General features: G+C 37.6%; 1 protein-coding gene across 2 annotated transcripts in view; it reads right to left on the bottom strand.

Moving 5' to 3' along the window:
* The window catches only part of LOC145978081 (4-galactosyl-N-acetylglucosaminide 3-alpha-L-fucosyltransferase FUT6-like), a 58,462-nt gene extending 35,641 nt beyond the window's left edge, over positions 1-22,821 (bottom strand). Inside the window, exon 1 of one of the 2 annotated variants that reach the window (XM_083110499.1) lies at positions 22,700-22,821. The gene's annotated coding sequence lies outside the window, so the exon portion shown is untranslated. Of the gene's footprint in view, positions 1-19,527; positions 19,608-22,699 lie in introns of those variants that run through there. The other variant, XM_083110502.1, reaches the window with a different exon arrangement.
* Positions 22,822-22,916: the final 95 nt, after the last annotated feature.

Below are 22,916 nucleotides of genomic sequence, written 5' to 3'. Positions count from 1 at the left end.
CGTCGTTTGCGGTTACTTATTAACCGAGACATCGAACCTATCCCCATTAGTTTAACCGTTGTCGCAAAGTAAAAAGTAAAGTACTCCCCTGTATTTTGCACCAAGCCATGAAGGCGTATACGGGATGTGGAGTTAAGGCCCCACACTTTCTTCATCACGGCCGAAGGTGGGAGTGATCAGCACCACGCCCCTCTACCCCCAGACTTTCCTCCAGGTACCCACTTTGTACGATGCTGGCAGGCACGTATCTAGAAGTACATTTCGGGTGGGGGGATCCAACCAAGTGTCTCAATAATAATAATAATGCTTATATTAAAATTCAAATACTTACGAGTAATATTAACAAATGAAAATGATATTAAAGAGGAAATAAAAAGTAATCTTAATTCAGGAAATGCATGTTACTTCTCTCTTTATAAACTTGTGTCTTCTTGTTTAATATCTAAAGTTAAAATATACAAAACAGTAACTTTGCCTGTAGTATTATATGGGTGTGAAACTTGGTCCCTTACATTGAAAGAGGAACATAAATTGAGAGTATTTGAAAATAAGATCCTTAGGAAAATATTTGGACCTAAAAGGGATGAGGAGACAGGTGAGTGGAGAAGGTTACATAATTTAGAACTACATAATTTGTACTCATGTCCAGATATTATTAGAATAATTAAATCAAGAAGACTTAGGTGGGCAGGCCATGCGGCACGAATGGGAGAGGAAAGAAGAGTTTACAGGATTCTTTTTGGGAAACCTGATGGTAAGAGACCAGTAGGAAGGCCAAGACGAAGATGGAGGGACAACGTTGAGATGGACCTAAGGGAAATCTTTAAGGGTGGAAAAGAATATATAGAACTTGCTCAAGATAAGGAAAGATGGAAGGCCTGTGTTGCTGCAGCCATGAACCTTCGGGTTTAAGAAGGCTAGAGAGTTAGTTAGTTAGTTATATTAAAATACTTATAATTCCATTTAATTAACTTTTCTAACGGTGGAAGCGGCCCCGGCGCCTACCCAGCGTCGAATAACATGGGTACCTGGGGGAAACCCTGGGGGGTAAAGACGGTCAGGGGCGTGATGCTGATCACATCATCCCCACTCACGACCGGATCAAGAAAGTGTGGGGCGTTACCCCCACACCCCCTATACGCCTTCATGGCGTGGTGCTATGCACAGGGGAACACTTTACCTTTACCTATTTAATTAAAATATTCAAATTACTATTATCTTTTTTATTACATGAATAGGCAAAAAGACGGTATTAAATATCCAGCTTATGTATAGTCAAGGTCGGGAAAATTTGTAAAAAGGAAAAACCCAAAAGAAACCGATGTGGCTAGGAAATTAATGTCAAATAGATATAGAATAAGTAGTAGTAAATACAATACGGACGGCGCGAGAAAGGAAGAGCTCCTCTCCAGCAGCTTTGCTACACTTAAAACTTGCTCAACATGCCCATATGAGTTTTTTGCTCTAGTGTGGCACCCCGTCTAATCCAAGATTTTTGTAAAAAATGCCCTCGGGAATTTTTCAGAAAGGAAGAGAATTTTTCAGAAAGGAAGAGAATTTTTCAGAAAGGAAGAGAATTTTTCAGAAAAGAAGTGCCCCTCAGATTGATTTGTTTATACTTACAAAAGGCACTTCTGTGAGATTGTTGTCCATAATCCTGTCAAAAATATGCCCCTCTTGGCCACACTTAAAACTAGGCTACCCATACCCATACACACCCACACCCACCCACACCCACCCACACCCACCCACGCATATTCACTTCCGGTCCACTTCCGGTTTACTTCCGGTCCACTTCCGGTCCACTTCCGGTCTACTTCCGGTCCACTTCCGGTCTACTTCCGGTCCACTTCCGGTTAGTATTGATGCTACGGACGGCGCGAGAAAGGAAGAGCATCCCCTCAAGTAGCTTTGCTACACTTAAAACTTGCTTAACATGAGCATATGAGTTTTTGAGCAAGTGTGGAATCTTGTCTAATCCAAGATTTTTGTAAAAATGCCCTCGGGAATTTTTCAGAAACGAAGAGCTTTCTCAGATTGATTTGTTTATACTTAAAACTTGCTCAACATGTTTATTTGTTTAAGTGTAGCACCTGCCTAACCCAAGAATTTTATAATTCAGAAAATATCAAACCCCCCTCAAGCAGATTTACAAAATTGTATCAGTTTGTCTATAAACTTGTATCCATACCTACCTATACATATTTACTTCAGGTTTAAGTTTAATTGGATTTGCTTATTTAATATTAAAACAATGCAATATGCAGAGCCTACCTCTAGAATTGGTCCGTGTTTGCATGTTTCCCCTCTGTGGCAATGTGCGCAATTCCCGAGACGTTAGTATTGATTTTTTTCCTCAGTGCTAGTATTTACAGAAATTCCTGAATATTGCATCAGCCAGTTATGTGAGACTGACTGAGGGGGACAGACGTGTTGATACAGTGCTTCTCATACTTACAGGTTTAAATTCATATTGAACAATATAAAATCTGATATTTGTTGTAATCCACTCATATTTAGAGTCAAGCTTATATTTGTCTTAGCCGGTTATACATAACAAGGTCATTGCTATTCTATACATGCATGTTCGTGCAGGCATTTGCAGAGGGTCAGTGTGAATGATTTTCCACTTGTAAGCTATTGGCTTTATAATTTGTCATAAGATTAATATTATTAATATTAATCCATAGAGATTAGATTTGAATCCCAGGAAATTTTATATAAATACCAAAACCAAAAATATTAAGTGTATACACACATATATACATATACACATACAAATCACAGTGCTGAACCCAACTGATATTTTTATTCAGTATAAAGTTTTGAATTGAAACCCAGGAAATTGTATATAATAAACAACAACAAAAATGCCGAATCAAAAATATTGTAATCAATGCAATAAAAATATATTTAGCTCTAATTGGGCCAGACATCAAAAAATTTGTAATCCGGACAAATACAAAACTCCCACAAAAATTTGCCCCAAATGCAATAGAAAATACAACATGGAATATTTCACATATAAACATAAAGATACTTGCTCAGCACAACCATCCACATCTGCTCAGAAAAGAAAGCACGAAGCACCTGTTAATACCAGAGCAGCAAAACAGCTACGCCATGCACCTATCCGTAGCAGTTTTAATGCCCAACTTAGGGATTACCGGTTTGTATCAGAGCCAAGATGCGGCATTGAGAATTTCTTGAACAGTATAAATTCTGATCTGCAGGCAATTCTTAATGCACAAAATGGCTCTTATAAGCTATCCCTCAAATTGTTTGTACAATATAAGAAACCAAATGGCACAAAATTTACACAGCCCCACATAACAGAAACTGTACCGGTATATTCAAATTCAAATTCAGACACAATAATAGGCAGATTGATGAATCAACTGAACATCAAACACTCTGAATTTGCGGCAAAAGAGTCCGGATGGAGCCTATGTGGCTCTCCACACAAGCTCTATGTTAATATTTCTGAATTCACTCCATTACAAGGATCTACTTATGTGCCTTTGCCTGCTAATATCAAAAACAAAAGAGCCGTGGTCAATATAAAAAATGCCGACCAGAAATGCTTTTTGTGGTGTATATTAGCTGCTTTGTATCCAGTTTCAAGGGATCCTCAGAGAATAACTTATTACAAACAACATGAACATCTTTTTGACGATGTAATGGAGGGTTTGGAATATCCAATGTCAGTTCAGAATATTGACAAATTTGAAAAAAGGGCCAGGCACATCGATGGCAAGCAATTATCTATTAATGTATTTACTTGTTCCACTGGCAATTGCCCGATAGCACCTCTCAGAATCAGTACAATTGATGATGAATCTGCTATTCCGATTGATCTGCTCTTGATTGAAGGGGATGATACATACCATTACACTCTGATACACAGTCTTGAAGCTTTAGTGAGAACGCAACTAGACAAAACTCATACAATATTCAAGTTGTGCAGAAGATGTTTAACTGTATTTGATGGTCAAAAAATAGTGAAGGGGGTTCGGGAAGTGAATGCAGAAATTGCTAAAAACAAGCTAAATGAGCATCTGAAATACTGTGGCAACCATAAACCTGTTCATATGGTGATGCCCAATCCAGGTGAAAATTGCAAATTCAAAAAGTATGAAGCCCTGTTGGAACACCCAGCATATATTGTCTGTGATTTCGAATCGAACCTCAAACCTATTGCATTCTGTAGCCCAGATCCAGAAGAATCCTCAATTACACCATACCAGCAACATGAACCTTCCAGCTTTTGTTATGTGGTTGTACAGGATGGTGTAGCTAGTAAAGAATATTCATACAAGGGACCAAATGCCATCAAAGAATTTGCACATAGAATAGAAAATGTGTGCCGTGACATAGCATCTAACATCTTATTAAAATCAAAGCCTATGTTGCCTTTAACAGAGGAACAGATTGAGGATTTCAACAAAGCAGAAAAATGCCCGGTATGTGATTGTGAATTTTCAGATAAAAATATCAAGGTGAAACACCATTCTCATACAGATGGTAAATTTTTAATGGCCCTGTGTAATAGCTGCAATATTAAGATCAAGAGACCAAGATTTATCCCCATATTTTGCCATGGAGCATCCAATTATGATTTCCATCATCTGATCAGGTACGAGGGGTTTGACAAGCAGAATTTAAATATTTTAGCTGAAAATGATGAAAAATATATATCTATTAGCAAGATAATTAAAGTTGATGGTGTTCCTATTCACATAAGATTTCTTGATTCTTACAGATTTTTATCTGCTAGCCTGGCTACACTGGCCTCTCAATTATCTGATGATGACTTGAAAATCACACGTGCCTCGTTTCCAAATCAGGACCTGAAATTAATTAGGCGGAAGGGTGTATATCCATATGACTATGTCACAGATTTTTCTAAATTTGATGAGTGTTCCCTGCCACCGCAAGAAGCATTTTATAGCAAAATCAGAGGATCTGGAATTACTGATGAAGATTATCACCATGCCCAGTTGATGTGGGACAATTTAAATTGCCAGACATTTGGTGATTATCACATGGCTTATTTGAAACTTGATGTCACCCTCTTAGCTGATATATTGCAGGCATTCAGAAAATCTTCCATGCAAAATTATGGACTGGACCCAGTGTATTTTTACAGTGCCCCGGGCCTAGCATGGGCCGCAATGTTTTTAAATACTAAAATGCCATTGGATCTGATCCACGATCAAGAAAAGTATCTGTTTATGGAGGAATGTATAAGAGGTGGGATAGTGCAATGTTCCCAGAGATATGCCAGAGCAAATAACAAATACGTGCCTGATTATGATCCAGCACGGCCATCAAATTATATAGCGTATGTAGATGCAAACAACCTCTATGGTCATGCCATGATGGATAAATTGCCATATGCAGAGCTTGAGTGGGTTGAAGATTTCAATATTGAAGATCTTCAGGACTTTGATGACAGTAATTATGGCCTATTCTTAGATGTTGATCTGACAATTCCTGATGATTTGCACAATAAATTTTCTGATCTGCCCCCAATTCCCGAGGTTCAGCGCTCACCTGGCTCTAAACAGAAGAAGCTCATGACGACACTGGAGCCAAAACAGGGTTATGTCATATATTATAAAAACCTCCAATTCCTGATGAAACATGGTGTCCAAGTGACCAAAGTTGGCAAAGTTTTGAGGTTCAGGCACTCAAGATGGTTGAAACCATACATTGATACAAATACAGAGCTTCGAACATCTGCAAAGAGCCAATTTGATAAGAGCTTGTTTAAATTGATGGTGAATTCAGTGTATGGCAAAACAATTGAAAATGTCAGGAAACATACCGATGTTAAAATAATTACTGACCCCAGCCGGAGCAAAAAATTGGTTGCAAAGCCCAACTTCAATTACAGAAGAATTTATGATGAGTACATGGCACTTTTCAACATGATGAAAACAAAGATCAAATTTGATAAACCTATTTATGTAGGGGCTGTGATATTGGAATTGTCCAAATTACATATGTTAATATTATATTATGACGTGCTGAAACCTTTTTACGGTGATCGTGTAAAATTATTGTACATGGACACGGATAGTTTTATTCTTGAAATTCAAACAGAAGATGTTTATCAAGATATGTCACAGCCTGAATTGTTTCAATATTTTGATACCAGTGAACATACAAAGATTCAACAACACCACAACAAAAAGGTGCCTGGCAAGTTAAAAGATGAGACACTTGGTGATGTTATTGTGGAATTTGCTGGGTTAAGAGCCAAGATGTACAGTTTTGAAACATGTAGTGGTGCTGTTGCCAAAAAGGCCAAGGGCATTGGCAGAGTGACTGTTGAAAAAGATCTCCAATTTGAAGATTATAAAAATTGCATCAAATCACAGAATTCAATCAGAACATCAGAAAATAGAATTCAGAGTGAGAATCACTTGCTGACTAGCAATATTGTAAGAAAAGTGGCTCTGGATCCACATGATGATAAGAGATGCATTTTATCATGTGGCATACATACTTTACCTTGGGGGCATTGTGATTTGAAAAGTGGGAAACAATGCCCAATTTCAGAGCATGATTTGAAATAAACAAACATGCCTATGAACTTATTTGGGTTCAAAAAACAGGCTATTATGGACCTGCCCACACCACAAGCCTCTCCTGATTTACAATCTGTAATGTCTAAACTGAGTGGCTTGTTAATTATTCATCTGAACAGCATACTTACAGATAATGATGAAGAAACAGGCAAAACATTGTACATATTTAACAATAATTTAAATCATTACCAATTACCTGTAGGTGGGCAATTGCAATTTATTACAACCCCTGAGGGTGATGTCAAGATTTCAGTGGGGAGAAATATTTATAGAATGAAGCACTCAAACATGGTTTCTGGCACTGTATATACTGTTTCTGCTGGTGACTGCTTATATATTGAGGTCCCTGGATCCTATGACAAGCTTATACCCTTTTTTATAGAATTAAGAATCAGATACTCTATAATAAATAACCACTAAAAGAAAATGCCTAATGATATATTTGGCCATACAAGACATGAAGATCACAGTGATGAGATTCTGATGCTTGATGTCAGAGTCAAGAAATTGAGAAGTGATTTACAAGCTTTACAGACCACACTCAATGCCAGTCTTCAACTAGAAATTACAAATTTACAATCACAATGCATGGACCCTCTTCTTAAAATTGATTCTGAACTCAAATTGTTGCTTCAGAAATATACTGACTTGGCCACATTGGATAATTTTCAAAGTTTAGAAGAGGCTGTAGCAGCTCTTCAAGCTAAATTTAAGACCCAGGCCACCAACTCCGAGCAATTGAAACAGCAATTGGAAGAGCAGATAAATAATGTCCAGGCACAGCTCCAAACAATTGTCAAAAGCATAAAATCACAAGAAGATTTTGATCTAGTGATTTCCACTCTAAAGGAACAGATTCAGTCACTCCAGATACCTAACCTGGATCCTCTGCACAATGCCATAGCCGAGGTTAAAGAAAAAATTGAGACACTTGAAATTTTTATGAACAATTTGCCATCTTCTGATGCTTTGAATGCAATAACTCGGAGTGTTGCCAACATCAAGCTGCAACTTGAAACATATGAAGATTTTGGAAAAATTCAAAGTACCATAACCCATCTTGAAGGTACCATAGCAGCAATGCAAAGTGATTTGGCAAATGTACAAGAAACTCGCCTGCCTGGGATTGTAGATACACTTGTCAGTGTCCAGCAACAGATCACAAAGCTTGAAAACCTCAACACTGAATCTGAGCTATCTCATTTTCATCACTTGATAGATGATATCCAAACAAAACTTGAAATTTTACAACAATCAACACCCACTCAGGCAGATATAGCCCTGCTCCAAAATGCCATGCAAAATGTGGCTGATGCATCTGAATTAAACAATGTAAAATTGGCACTTGAATTTTTGCAGAATACAGTATCAAATCTTCCCACATCACAGGAACTTAAAAATATTAAGAGAGCTGTGAATAGGATATTGAAATCAGAAGATATCAAGAATATCCAGACAGAGATCAAACAACTCACTCAGACAGTGGCCACTCTACCAACCAATCAACATATTAATGAACTGCATGCCCTGTTTGAGGATATCAGAAGACAGGTCCATGATCTTACTGCTCAAAATTCAAAATTGGCAGTTGTTGAAAATTTGCAACAAATTGTAGCTAATATCAAGCAACAGCTAGGAACCATGGAATCCAATCAAGCAAATGCTCTGTCTGTTTTTGCCACCCAGCTTCAAGAGATTGTGCAACAATACAAGAAACTCGTTGTGGACATAAAAATAAAGCCAGGTCACGATGATGTTGTTAGGACCATCAATGAGCACCTTGAATCTGTAACAAGCAGATTGCTTACAGCAGAAAAGGAAATAACAGGCATAATCGAGAATCCAAAACATACAGTAATTCTTGAATTGTACAGCATCCCCAACAAAGAATATGATTCACCATTTACACCAGGTGGCAAAATATATATGCTGTCCCCTGCACAATTTTATTACCAATTTTTTGTTGGGGGCACACTGAGACCAATCAAGATCAAATATTGGCTTCAACCACAGGCACACCACTACCCTACCTTATCAATAACAAATGCTGACAACAAAGTAAAAATCACCAATGTAGAGTTAGAGGATTTTACAGATCCTAATACATTAGAAACAGCCTATGTTGAAGATGATGGCTCTCTGGAATTTAAAATACAAATAGGGGACAAATTATATTTAGAAAATCCTGTAGTATCAGCTGCTGAACACCCCATAGTTGCAATATTCTTGTTTACATATCATGTCTAGACAAATTATTGTTGATGAATTACACAGACAGGCCAGACATAATTATAAGAGACTCCCAGTAGTCACAAAGGGCATAGATGATTTATGGCAGAGCGACTTGATTGAGTTGTCAAGTGGACAGTTGAAAAACTTAGACAAAATCAACAAGGGCTACAAGTATCTACTCACTGTAATAGACACATTTTCAAAATTTGCCTGGGCTGTGCCACTCAAATCCAAGACTGGAAAATGTGTTACAGAAGCCCTCAGGACAATCATCAATCATTCAGGAAGATCACCGCGCTATTTGCAAACAGATAATGGCAAAGAATTTTATAATTCAGTGTTTCAACAATTTATTAAAAGCCAGGCAATAAAACATTACTCGAGTTACAGTGATCTCAAAGCCTCAATTGTAGAGAGATTCAACAGAACCTTAAAAAATCTTATGTATAAACAATTCACACTTCAAGGTAATTATAAATGGCTTAATATTCTTCCAGAACTTCTACATAAATATAACAACTCGGTCCATTCCACAATCAACATGAAACCCTCTGAAGTAACTTCATCTGATGAGCAAAAATTGATCAGGACTGTTTATTATCCTAGATACCAGCCAACAACAAGAAGGGCCAAATACAGGGTAGGGGATCAAGTAAGAATCAGCAAATATAAGCACTTATTCAAAAGAGGCTTTACGAGAAACTGGAGCACTGAATTATTTACAGTGGTTCAAGTTAAACCCGGGACTCTTAACACATATATAATAAAAGATCACCGAGGAGAAATTCTCAAAGGCCGGTTCTATGAACAAGAACTCAGCAAAACTAAACAGCCTGACACATATCTCATAGAAAAAATCATCCGCAGAAAAGGCAACAAGTTACTTGTCAAATGGCTGGGTCATCCGGAAAACAGCTGGATCGATGCAGACAAAATAATAATATGAGCACCTGGGATGTTATAAAAAGGCTGCCAGAACCTAAACAGCAGAATAGGAAAAATGGCAAGTTGCTGCCTGACAATATTAGGTGTCTTATTGTTGGGCCATCTGCTTGTGGTAAAACTACACTAATGGTTGATAATTTTTTATTGGCACCCAACTGGTTAGACTGGAAAAACAGGCACTTGTATGTTTTCTCTAAGAGCTTGGAACAATTAAAATATCAGCAGCTGATGAAGCTATATGATGGATTGGATATAGCCACTTTTGAACCAGATGTTAAGCCACTTCATGAATGTCTCGATAATTCTGTTGTTGTGTTTGATGACATTATACTGGATAATCAAAACAAGGTTAGAAATTTCTTTACACAGGGCCGGCACAAAAACATTGATTGCTTCTACCTGGCACAGACTTTTTCTAAGATACCGAAGCAACTGATCCGAGACAACAGCAATTTTATATGTGTGTTTCATCAAGACCATACCAACCTCAAACACATACACGATGAATATGTAGGTGGGGACTTGAGCTACAATGATTTTTCCAAATTTTGCAGCAAGTGCTGGAACCAGGACAGTTATGGGTTTGTCACAATTGATATGACAAGAACACCTAACACTGGCAAATACAGAAATAAAATCAACGATTTTCTAGACGTTGAGACATAAATAAACAACCATGAAACGACCAGTCATTGATGATCTTAAGTTAAGAGATTATCTTGTAAAAAGATTTAAGGGATGGAAATCAGAGAACCGGGGAATTTATGAAAAACACAAACAAACAGAACAGCCTGTAATTGATGCTATTAATAATTTAGGTAAGAATATCAAAACTGTTACAGAGCAGAATCAAAATTTGCTCACGGAGCTTGTACCTGTAGCTGCAAGGAACATATTAGATTATCCATTCACCCCACTTTCCAGTATTCATACACCTAGTCCTGTTGCTCCTAGAAGAATTGAGGCTAGTCAGGATCCTATTGAATTGGGTCTTCTTGCTCAAAAATATTTAACCACACCTAAAGACAACAAAGATGAGGTCTTTGGCTTATATGCCGACACAGAGCTTGATGGCAGCATTATTCATAGAATCGGTAATTTCAGAGTAACTTTTATGGGGGATGATATAATTGTATATTCAGAATCTCGTCTCGGAGAAAAAGGTGCTTTTGTTAAGTACACCGGCACACCTGGATTGTGGGAACTGATAACTAGGAAAAGGCCTGGCAGCTATACAGATCAAGATTATGAGGATTACAAAGAAATATTAATAAAATCAGATGCTCTATACCAGAACAATGATCCCACACAAAAAAGAGTCAAGTCTAGCAGTGGGGCAAAATACAATAATTTAATCAAGCCCATATGGTCACAGATCAAGACTGGCAGTGGGATCAAACAATACAACACCCTGCCTAAAGAATTTGTGTGGGTTGATGATGTCAGGAAACTTGTAGATAGGTTGCTGGTGATAGCTGGGGAGGAAAATGCTGGCAACCACAATTTTTACAATGAAAAGGTTGGAATTATGGACATGATAAGCACCAAATTGTCTAATTTTATAGTGAATGACCCTAAGGGGATTGGATATCTCATAAAAATTATTAATACTCTACCACCCAAATTTTGGAATGTCTCTGAGGGTCGGGGGTTGGTTAATGACATTATAAACAAGCTGCCATTTGAACTACACATTCCAGGCTATCAGTACTGTGGTCCAGGCACAAAATTGGACCATAGATTAAACAGAGGGGATCCTGGTGTTAATCCCCTAGATGCTGCTTGTAGAGACCATGACATAGCATACAACACACATTCTGATCTAGACAAGAGACATGTTGCAGACAAGAAATTAGAAGAGGCTGCATTTGGTAGATTTGTAAGCAAAGATGCTTCTTTGAGTGAAAAAATAGCAGCATTGGGGACCACCATAGCTATGAGCACCAAACAAAAACTGGGGTGGGGGCTGTGAAGATGTATATAATAAACCTACGATGAAGGCCAAGGGTGTCATGTATCAAATACCTTATGCAGGTCTCAAATCTCTTAAAACTATTGACAGTCTTTTGACCAAAAAGCAGCGGAAGAAAAAAAATTCTTGTATTGCAAAGGGCCATGGTATGAAATTGTTGCTTAGCACCCCCCAATTAAAAAAATTACAGCAATCTAGAAAAAAATTGCATACAGGGGGATTTATATTTACTATCCCTGCCATCTTAGCTGCTCTCGGGGCTGTTGGGAGCTTGGCTGGGGGATCAGCTGCCATAGCAAAAACAGTAATAGATGCCAAGAAAAATAGGGCAGAATTAGATGAGCAGAGGCGCCATAACCTGGCCATGGAGAAAAAAGGCAAAGGTGTTAAGAGAGCCATGAATAAGTTTAAAAAAAACAAGAGGCGCTTACAAACCAAGATATTGAAGCTTTGATCAAGCCACTGGGCATCAAAAATTTTAGAGGTGTGTACATGTCTGATTCTTTACCAGAACAACCACTCAACAAAGAGTGTGGCATTGTTAATTTGGATGAGTACAAAAATCAGGGCACTCACTGGATCTGTTATCTTAAATATTTAAACAATAAGGCATTTGTGTTTGATTCATTTGGAGGTATTCCACCTGAAAATTTAATAAAATATCTAAAATCAGCTAATCTTTATTACAATAATGCCCGTGTTCAAAACTTCAAAGATGTTAATTGCGGACATTTGTGTTTATCTGTTCTCAGATATATGTCTCAAATAAATAAACCATCAATTGAAAATTTTCAAAAAGCCTTGTGGTATCTGAAACATCATGGGGGTATTCCATCTCACCAGCCAAAATTCAATATTGAAACTCAAATTGCATGATGACATAGTGTATCCCAAAACAATAGCTCTCAGGGCATTTTACGGCATGTACTTGATACCTAATATTACGCACCACAACAACACAATTGCAGTAGGGGATCAAAAAATTGTCATCACTCCAGGGCAATATAATCTGTCCACTCTAAATGCTCACTTACCCAGAGGTGTAGTTTTAAGTCAAAATTCTGTCACTCACAGAGTAGAGATTGTATCTGCCACGGAGACAGTGGATCTGGGTACTATAGGAGAGCTGTTAGGCTTTGAGAACAACACAAAACTCGAACCGGCCATCAAACACACTGCTATGAATATACCCAAATTCTTAGCCATAGAGACTCTGAATATTCACTGTAATGTGGCTGAGGGTATGATCACCAAATCAAATGGCATAGGCACTCACAAACAAACTGGCATCATTGCAACATTCAAACCTAATTCCGAATTCATGGAGCCCATCATCTACAATCCATCCCCAACATTATATTTTCCTGTATGCCATAATAGAATAGATTACATTGAATTGATGGTCACTAATGAAAAAGAAGAATTAGTTGATTTTGCTGGAGCCACAACAACTGCTATCATAGAGATTAACATTTAAATAAAAATACATACAATGGAAAATATTGAGAGTTATGAGCTACAATCATTCCCCCCAAACAGGAGGACATTTGCAAATTTAAATCAACCCAACACAGAGATAGAGGTGGATCTTGATGTAGGGGATGGCTTTATACACCCCCACAGAGCAGATCTATACATCAAATTTGATGTTGTAAAGCTCGATGGAACAGATTATCCGGCAAATACAAATATAAGACTGGTGGACAATTTTGTGCCGCATCTGTTCTCTGAAATTGAGATCAGAAAACATGGCGTTGTTATAAACAGAATAGATTATCCCGGCATTACCTCCACGGCTTTGGCCACACTAAAATTATCCAAAACCGAAGCTTCTTACTACAAAATAGGTGGATTTGAGGCTGGTGATAAGATATTAACCAAGAACCACACTGTGCTGTTCCCCATGCGCCTGTTGCCAGGATTCTTCTCGGATTACAAAGAAATTATGTGGAAGGGTGGGTTAAGAATTACATTTAGAAGAGCTGCAAATGATAATAATGCTTTGATGAGGTATAGCACATTAAACCCTACAGGAGAAGCTCTGCCCAATACCTTACCTGATGAGGGCAAGTGCATTATTCAGACTATGGAGTTAAGAATCCCCGTTGTTGAGTATGAAGCCAGTTACGCTCTTAAATACAAAGCAGATATCCTAAAAAATCCACAGGTTCCTCTTCAATTTTACACATATCAATGCGTACAGAAGCCTGCCTCTGGTACTTATTATGAATTTGATGCCACAAGTTCATTCTCCAGTATTCAATTTGACATGCCCGATTTTGTGGTGGTACTGTTTCAGACTGGAAGACACAACAATCAGGAAAAAAATTCAAGTAGATTTGATAACTGCAACATCAAAAATATATATCTTAAAAATGGCAGAAATGAAGTCTTTCCTAGGGAAAATTACAATTTAGACATGTCCAAGGATGATTTTCTTAAATTATATGAAGCTTTTTCTTCCTTTAAGCGGGTCACTACTGGCAGTACTGATATGTACTATTCACCAGATGAATTCAAGGTACGGAGACCCATGTTTGTAATTAACACTTCAAAAAGGAAACAAGTTGTGGTGAATGACAGGACAAACATTAAAATTATCTGTGAATTCCACGAGGCTTTACCAGATGACACCATATGCAGTGTCATTCTCATAGGTGAAAAATCATATGTTTATGATGTAAGAAATGAGCGGGTCACAGAGCAGTTCTAGAAGCACGATTCTAGGCTTCCCCCATGGCGCAGTGGTAGCGTCATTGCCTTGTAATCAAGGGGTCCCGGGTTCGATACCCGGTGGAGGCACAAGTGGCTCGGATCCCACTTTAAAACTGTAGGGCCAGTCCCGATTAGCCTTACTGTGCATAAAATGGATTTAAAACAGCAACTCGAACTAGAGCCACGATTTAAACACAGAAACTCTTTGGATATAAAACAATACTTTACCGTCAGAAAATATATTACTTACCATTTTATACCACCTCTGCTCGTAGCAGATACCTACCTAAAATACTGCCAAAAACTGAAATACAGAAATATTGCAATATTTCTGTAAAGTTACAGACTTGTATACAACAAGACCAAGCCTAAATACAATTCAGTTTGCAATGACAATATCCAGGAATTTCCTCAATATGATGGATGGTCCCTGAAAAGGGGGGCATAGTATAGATAAGAATTTCTCTTTGAGTTCCATGACAAATAACATGTAATTTCCCCTCGGAAAAGACACAATAGAGGCAATATCAATAGATATAATCACTCAGGCAAACAGAATGAAGGCAATTACTCTTTAATAATAAATAACTCTCTGAAAAGACGCAGTATAGATTTTATCTGTTGGCATACAACTCACGGCCATGCAATAATTTATTGTTGGCCGAAACATGGAACTGATCAAAAGATTGGAAAGAGCATGCAATGTTTACGTGACCTCCATTCTATTGTATTGATTATGCAGTTTTGCCCCCGTATTGTTGAGCTCCCAGATAACAAAACTCTGGTGATTCTTAATAGAGAATAATTTTGCTCTGTTATACAACATTTTACTAAATTTAAGATCTGGGGGCTATTAACAGAGCAAAATCTCACGTATGGAATGCCACATCTATCAGGACTCGAACCCAAAGCCTTTTTGTTTACAAAACAACAATATTAACATTTTGCCATCAGATTTTATAAGGACTCAAACCCGAACCTTTTGATTACAAGACAATGCACCACATTCCATTCGGTCTCAGAACCCAATAGATATCAATTCAAAATTCCTGGGATTTTGACAGAAAAACATACTACAAGCTTAATTTCTGGTGTAGCCAAAAATTGACAAGCTTATGTACAAAAATCTGGATGATGCAAGTTTTAAGTATAAACAAATCAATCTGAGAAAGCTCTTCGTTTCTGAAAAATTCCCGAGGGCATTTTTACAAAAATCTTGGATTAGACAAGATTCCACACTTGCTCAAAAACTCATATGCTCATGTTAAGCAAGTTTTAAGTGTAGCAAAGCTACTTGAGGGGATGCTCTTCCTTTCTCGCGCCGTCCGTATTGTATTTACTACTACTAGAATATGATATTTATTGAATGTCAAAAAACGATGTTAGGTCCAGTTAACGAAAAGTTAAGTTCCTGGTAATATTTTATGCATATTAAAATTAATATGTAGTAATAAATCTTGCAAGAATCTTCTTTGGTACTGTCGTATGATCCTTGCTCGGCGGAAACCCTCCATTAAACAAGAATTATATTTTCATTATTTATTTTTATCATTTTATTATTTTAATTATGTAAATTTAATACTTAGTAAGTCTTTCGAACAGGTGGAAAAAACCCAAGTTCTCCCCCGCCGGGGATCGAATCCGAGTCTCTCGCATGGTAGTCAGACTCCCTAACGACTTTTAAAAAAATATATTCGGTAGTATCCCCGTCATTCCCCTTTATCTCAACTTTCACATATATCAATTTTTACTATATTATCGGTTTTCTCATTACGGACAAACAGCGTGGATTCGAACCCGGGACCCCTGCGATGACCACTCCGGTACGGAGGTCGACGACTACTGAGTTGAGTGTGAATACGGAAACCACATTCTACCAATTATTCTAGAGAATAAATGCTTCCAACTTTTCAAAATCCCAAAATTTAGTTTCGCGTGACAATCACACGACATAAACCTTGACTAAAATTTCACCCTAACTTTTAACGCCTTTTCTTGAATGAGCTATGTAAAAGTTAATACATTTCAGTACAGTGGGATGTATAAGTACTACCAAGCAAATTGTACATCGCCATGTTTATATTCTTTGCTTTAGGCAACCAGAGCTTCGACAAAAACAGTTGACAACCTCTTCGTCATCATTCGTAAAAATTCAATCCTTAAAACATGTAGGATGCAAAAGAGAATTTCATGATAATGGTTATGGACAATTTTCCGAGCAGTACTTGTGCATCCCACTGTACACTAACTATATGAAATGTAGACAAAAATAATGAAAAATAAACGTGGCAGATATCCACTCATCTGGCGGATCGAGTAGAAGTGTCCTCAAGGGTGTAATAATAATAAATTTGGAATAAAACCTTTATATTTTTATCATACTGTAATAGTGATTATTGTATATTAGCTATCATAACCATTGTTAATATTATTATTTCTACTATTAAAGTTTTATCAACAGTCTGACAGCCCCTACAAAAAATTCTGGCAACGCCAGCTTAGCAGTGTCCCATTCTCGGCTTGTTCTCGGAGTTGCCTTGAAACACATATACGGCGCATCACCACACAAACTTTCACGTGTACAGAGGTCACTAAGGAAAACAACTCTTCTTTATAAGAATTTCGCTGTTGTTTGTGTGTTTGACGTCTCGTTTCCACTCCACCACATTAGAAAATCGGATTTTATCTTGAATATATGAAAGCACGCAGCACAGGTCCACAACTGGGAGGAATGCATTGATTTTGTAATTAGTATAAATAAAGTATTTGGATTTCCTTTACATACTCACTTAGATGTCTGCTTGCTACGTCTGAAATAGTTGCGTACATTCGGTCTAGGTAAATTTTCAAAGTCTCAAGCGGTGGCTCAGTCGGTAACGCGTCTGACTACCATGCTAAAGGTCCAACGTTCGATCCCGGCCGGTTCAAATCAGGGAACTTTTGTAACCTTGGAAGCGGCCCCAGCGCCCACCCAGCGCCGAATGACAATGGTACCTGGGGGAAACCCTGGGGGCTTAAGGCAGTCAGGAGCGTGATGTTGATCACATCACCCCCACTCACGACCGGACCCCCCTATGGCGTGTGCTAAGCACAGGGGAGCACTTTACCTTTTTACAAAAGATATCAAGAGATTCTTTCAAAATTTACAGAGTCCTTTCACGTTTCAATAAGTCTCATTGGTCAAGACTTACGTATTATATGATTAAAATAACCACATTATAGAAATTAACGACATGATACGAGACGTTAATATGCTTTAACAAAAATAGCAAATACAAACAATTTCTTTCTTCCTTGATAAAAATTGATTGACTTGGTGTTTTAAGTCCATTTTATGCACATTAAGGCTAATCGGGACTGGACCTACAGTTTAAAGTGGGATCCGAACCACTGGGTATCGCATTCATAAGGAATGCTAACTAGCCGACGTCCTTGGCGGAGTGGTTAGCACAGCGCGCTACGAAGCCAGGGGTCCGGGGTTCGAATCCCGGCTAGGACTTAGATGTTTGTGTTTGTCCGAAATGAGTAAAAACGAGAATACAGTAAAAATTGACATGTGTGAAAGTTTGAGAAATGTGTGAATGACGGGGCGAATAGGGGTATTACTTTTAAATGAACAAAAAAAGGAGAGTGGTTAGCACAGCCCTGTATGACGCCAGAGGTCCCGGGTTCGAATCCAGGTCTGAACATGAGTGTTCTCTGTGAATGTCCCTTCCTCAGTTTCATCATATCATCACTCATCCTCACCGCCGCGATTAGTCAAAAGTGGCAGAAGAGCGACGTAAAATAACTATATCAATTAATTTATCTATTAGAATGCTAATTAAAACAGAAATACATTAATCGTTTTTAATGGTTGAATTAAAGTAAGATTAATGGGGATTGGACCTACAGTCTTTCATGATTTATTATTATTATTTAACGGAACTTTATGTGCTAAAAACTCAGAAATATTTATTTTTATATGTGTCATAAATGTTGAAAATATGTGACAAAAATAAGAAACATTTGGTAACAAAAACAAAATGTTACATGCATTTTAAACACTTGAAATCAGTTTCTAAATGCTTACCTCTTAGTGAGCTATTTTTTGGAAGAGTTGCAGTGGATCGCCATAGTTTTTTCCAAATTCTCCATTGTAAATCTGTGACGATTATCTCTAAAAAGCATCTTATATTGTGAGAAAAACGCTCCACGTCACAAGAAACAATTCTTGCATATTTGAATCACGAAATGTCACTAACGCTGAAGTTTTCCAAAGCTTCCTCTTCCTCTACTTGACCTTCCAAAACACGTGCAATTTGGCACAAAGTTTGAAAACCTTGGGTTTTCCCCAAAAATTTCTGTACATTTAGTCATTAGCACTTGAGGGTTAGATCCAGTGGGGGTAATATTTTCCCCCAATAGGATCGTAGGCGAGGCGTCTGCCAGCGAGCTTGTTCAAAGACAAAACAAACTTAACACTCTCGATATGAAAGAATTGCTGCGGAGAATAAATATTTTTCCTTCGAGGATTTCGAGGTAGCTGAAGTCAATGAGCGATTTTATGTATTTAAAATGAAAATTAGCAAAATATGTATTTACATACGGAAAACTGGAAAATATGTGTTTTTATGTAACATAAATTTGCTGTGTTGACATATAAGGCTATGATCAGAATTTTGGCAAAAACGAGGGTCTCTATCTTATCGCAGAAAAAACATTTATTTACCTAAAGATCCGTTCCCTAGTTATTATTAGTTTCAAAAGAAATTTTTTTGTAACCAAGAGGTCCCAGGTTGGATACCCGGTGGAGGCACATGGCATAGTGGTTCGGATCCCACTTTAAACTGTAGGTCCAGTCCCGATTAGCCTTACTGTGCATAAAGTGGACTCAAAACAACAATTCAATCAATCACTCAAAAGAAATTTGGAGGTTGGGACATTTGCGCATAGTGCTTCTAGAGCAACTTTGTATTTCTTATTTCGCTCGAGCTTCCAAGTCATGACGTTAAATTCATTATTAAATTACACGCAAGTATACAGTATTCCGTCTTATTCTCACTCTTATTATGAAAAGTCTTTTACCTGGTGCTCACGATGATCTTCGGCCAGCACCACACTTCGGAGAGGATTCTTTCTATCCCAGTTAGTTACGCGGTCGATCGCTTCACTTCACGCGCCGATGTCAGATTTCGAAGTGTTTTGGTGGCGGCCTAGCAACTGTTGCTGTGTATTTATCGGACATGCGTGCTGTTGGCGGTCCACTCAAGCAGCAGCCAATGATTTCGTTGTAGACGCTGTTGCCACAGGTGGAGGGGCTAAATCTCCACATAAAATTCTCTCAAATAAATCTAATTGTAAAAAAAAGTAAAGTTTGGTAATATCGTGACATTTTTTTTACTGTACTAGCTTTCTATGTATGTAATATTCTACGTGAATTTTTCTCCGTAGAAGTGAAAAATTGCAACTTTCATTAATCCAAATCCAAATCCAACTGAATTTATACACATTTATTTATGCTCTGAGGTAAGTTTTTCACAGTTTTAGCTTTCATTTTTACCGAGGAAGGAAGAGAAAAGAAATCTGCATGAAAAATAAAACAGAATTCTCTCAACGCGTTTACTTTGCGTCCTTTGCAGAAGAATCTATATCTGACAGACGGAAGATTATTGCAAGATATCTTGAAGTTAATTAGGTAAATTTCAATTTAAAATTTTTATACAATTACCAATTTTTCGTAGATTACTATATCGCGTAACATTTGTGACTTGTGTTTGTGGATGTATTTCGAGTCTGAGTATGTGAAATGGCAAATGCAAACTCGGCAATTTCGTAGATTAAATATTATATGCACACATCGTTTAATTGTATTGAATTAGAATTTTTTGATAAATTGGAATAGCACAGAACCTTTATATTGTTAATATACGTATTTGTGTGGGGGGGGGGGGAGGTGAGAGGCGGCAATACGTAAGGTTGAAATAGAGAATACGTCTGGTTGTAAAGTGGGATCCATGAGAATTACCGTGCAAATTGTCCATCACCATGTTCGTGCACTTTATTTAACCCAATAAGAGCTTCGAAAATTAAAGGAAAACTCAAAACAAGCTGTTGACAACTTCTGCACCAGCATACATAAAAATCCATCGCTGAGAAACACATAGGATGTAAGTCATGGACAATTTGCACGGTAATACTTATGGATCCCACTGTACCCTTGAATTTTTGGAAAGTTCGCCTTGAAAACCGGGAATTATACTTGAATTTTATCAAGGTCTTAGAGTAACCAATCAGAACTGTATACTTAACATTACTCCATGTAGGACAAGAGGCTGTTTTTTATAGTTAGTTAATCAGTGTAAAATAGACTGTAAGCTTAAAGGTAGCCTACTTCAAACAATAATAATAATTGCTGTAACTTACGGCCTGTGAGTCACAGAAAACAATAGTTTTTGTTATAAAATATCTGTACAATTTCACCATTCGAATTGTATTAACTCTTTCCAGAAATTTCAGGGGGGAGGGGCACGGGCGCTCATGATTTATTCATTTCCAATGTGTGACCAATTTATTCTGCGACCACATAGGTGTAACACAACTCGGCTAACGAATGAAATGGGTGAGTCTTAATAACAAATAATTTGATGTAGAACGAAGTGCGATAGTGCAAATACATAGGAAATAAACCCGCCATAGTTGCTTGGAACTTTCGTCGGCTTGAAAATACCTTATTTGTTAAAGATAATAATTAGAGCCCGGAAGTTTGGCAAAATGCCTCTTTTTATCTACTGCATATATTGATAAAAATTTTCCGGATATACGTTTCTTATGTTGTTTCGAATGTTTTGGAAGCCTTTTCGTTTTGCCTATTTAGCCTATTTAGGACCCCACTGCCTATTTTTAATTATAATGCGTTTTTTTGCCTTTTTCAATGAAATTTGACATTTTTTTTAAAAAAATGTGTATATAAATTATTTTTCTCCAAAAAAACGTTGTTGGCATTTATTTTTCTTCCGTTTATTATGTGAATAATTTTCGCCTTATTTAAGTAATATTGAAATCACGCATGTTTCAACATTGCTGAAGGAGAAAAGTGTGAGAAAAAGTATTTCATGCTGAGTTAGGATATTGCCTTTCGGTTAACATTTTCTTGTGCATGATTGACTGCTGAAGTGGACAGGTTGATTTCGAACACAAAGAAAATATTTCTGAAATCTCCCTCTCGAACCCGAAAATTTCAGGAAGTTGCGATTGAGCTTAGTTTACCTCAGCAACCAGTCTTGACGAGATAGGGAACCTGGATATCAGCAGCTATATATATTATGCTAACAACCTTCAAAAAATCAGATCAGTGAGGTGATCGATGCTCTTCCAGAAAATGAAGCGGCTTCAATTCGTGAAGTGAAAAAACTCCTGTGCTATTCAAGTTTACTTTTGCACATTATGGTGCATTGCCAGAGACAATTACAATTATAGCATCCATGTAAATCTTCGAGGAATCTATGCAGCAGATGATGGAAGTGCCAGGAGAAAAGGGGTGAGCTGTTGCGGAAAAGTGCTAACGGGTAGTGAGTGCAAATGAGGACTTGAAACAATTGAAAACAATTTGTGATATTCTAAAAGGTGAAAATGCTGTTACCAAAATGAGTCCAGCTCCATTAGCTTGTTATATGTATGCTCCAATAACTTCTGTCGAAGTAGAAAGATCATTTTCTATTATGAAAAACATTCTCTCTGACATAGGACTATCAATTAATGTTGAGAACTTAAAAAGCACCTTGTAGTTATGTGCAATCAAGACGGAGAAAATTGAAATGCTCTTCCCAATTTAGATTTTAACATTTTGCCAGAAATTATAGATAAAAGTAAGCGACTTCTAAATGTGCCTTTTTTCGGTTTATTTTGCCTTTTTTCATTTTTAGTGCCTATTTACCATATTATAAATGCCTTTTTGCCTGCCTATTTTAACGAAAATAAATGCCTGAACTTCCGGGCTCTAATAATAATATTGTTTAAAAACAATGATAATATTTCTCCACACTAAATTCCTAAGGGAGAGTATTAGGAGGGACAACTGCCCCCTCCCAAGTGTGCACGCCCATGTTTCCGGGGATTATTGCACACTGGAAGAGCAGATTCGACTTCAGGCAAGACTGATTCTTCTGGCAATGGACTGTTCTGCACTTGGTGGAGAAAAAACAATACTTGGCAGCGCAGCCAGGAATAGAATCTAAAAAGAAAAGTAAATTGATCATACCTTCCTCATTCAGCAAAGCAACTCCAGATATCGCCAGTGTCGCAAAATCAAATGAAACTACCAATTACTACCGCCGCCCACAAAACAGTGTGTACAACAACTTGAGCAATGAAGAACCTGAGAATATCTTTCTTGTGGAGGTGTTCCAGTTAGGACCTTGGTCGTGGGGAAGGATCTAGCGTTGTCCTTGAGAAACTGGGGAAGTGTGCAGCGATAT

Source organism: Lepisma saccharinum, chromosome 24 (assembly GCF_977018435.1).
Source record: "Lepisma saccharinum chromosome 24, izLepSacc3.1, whole genome shotgun sequence".
Classification (NCBI taxonomy): domain Eukaryota; kingdom Metazoa; phylum Arthropoda; class Insecta; order Zygentoma; family Lepismatidae; genus Lepisma; species Lepisma saccharinum.
This window is presented reverse-complemented; position numbering and strand designations above follow the sequence as displayed.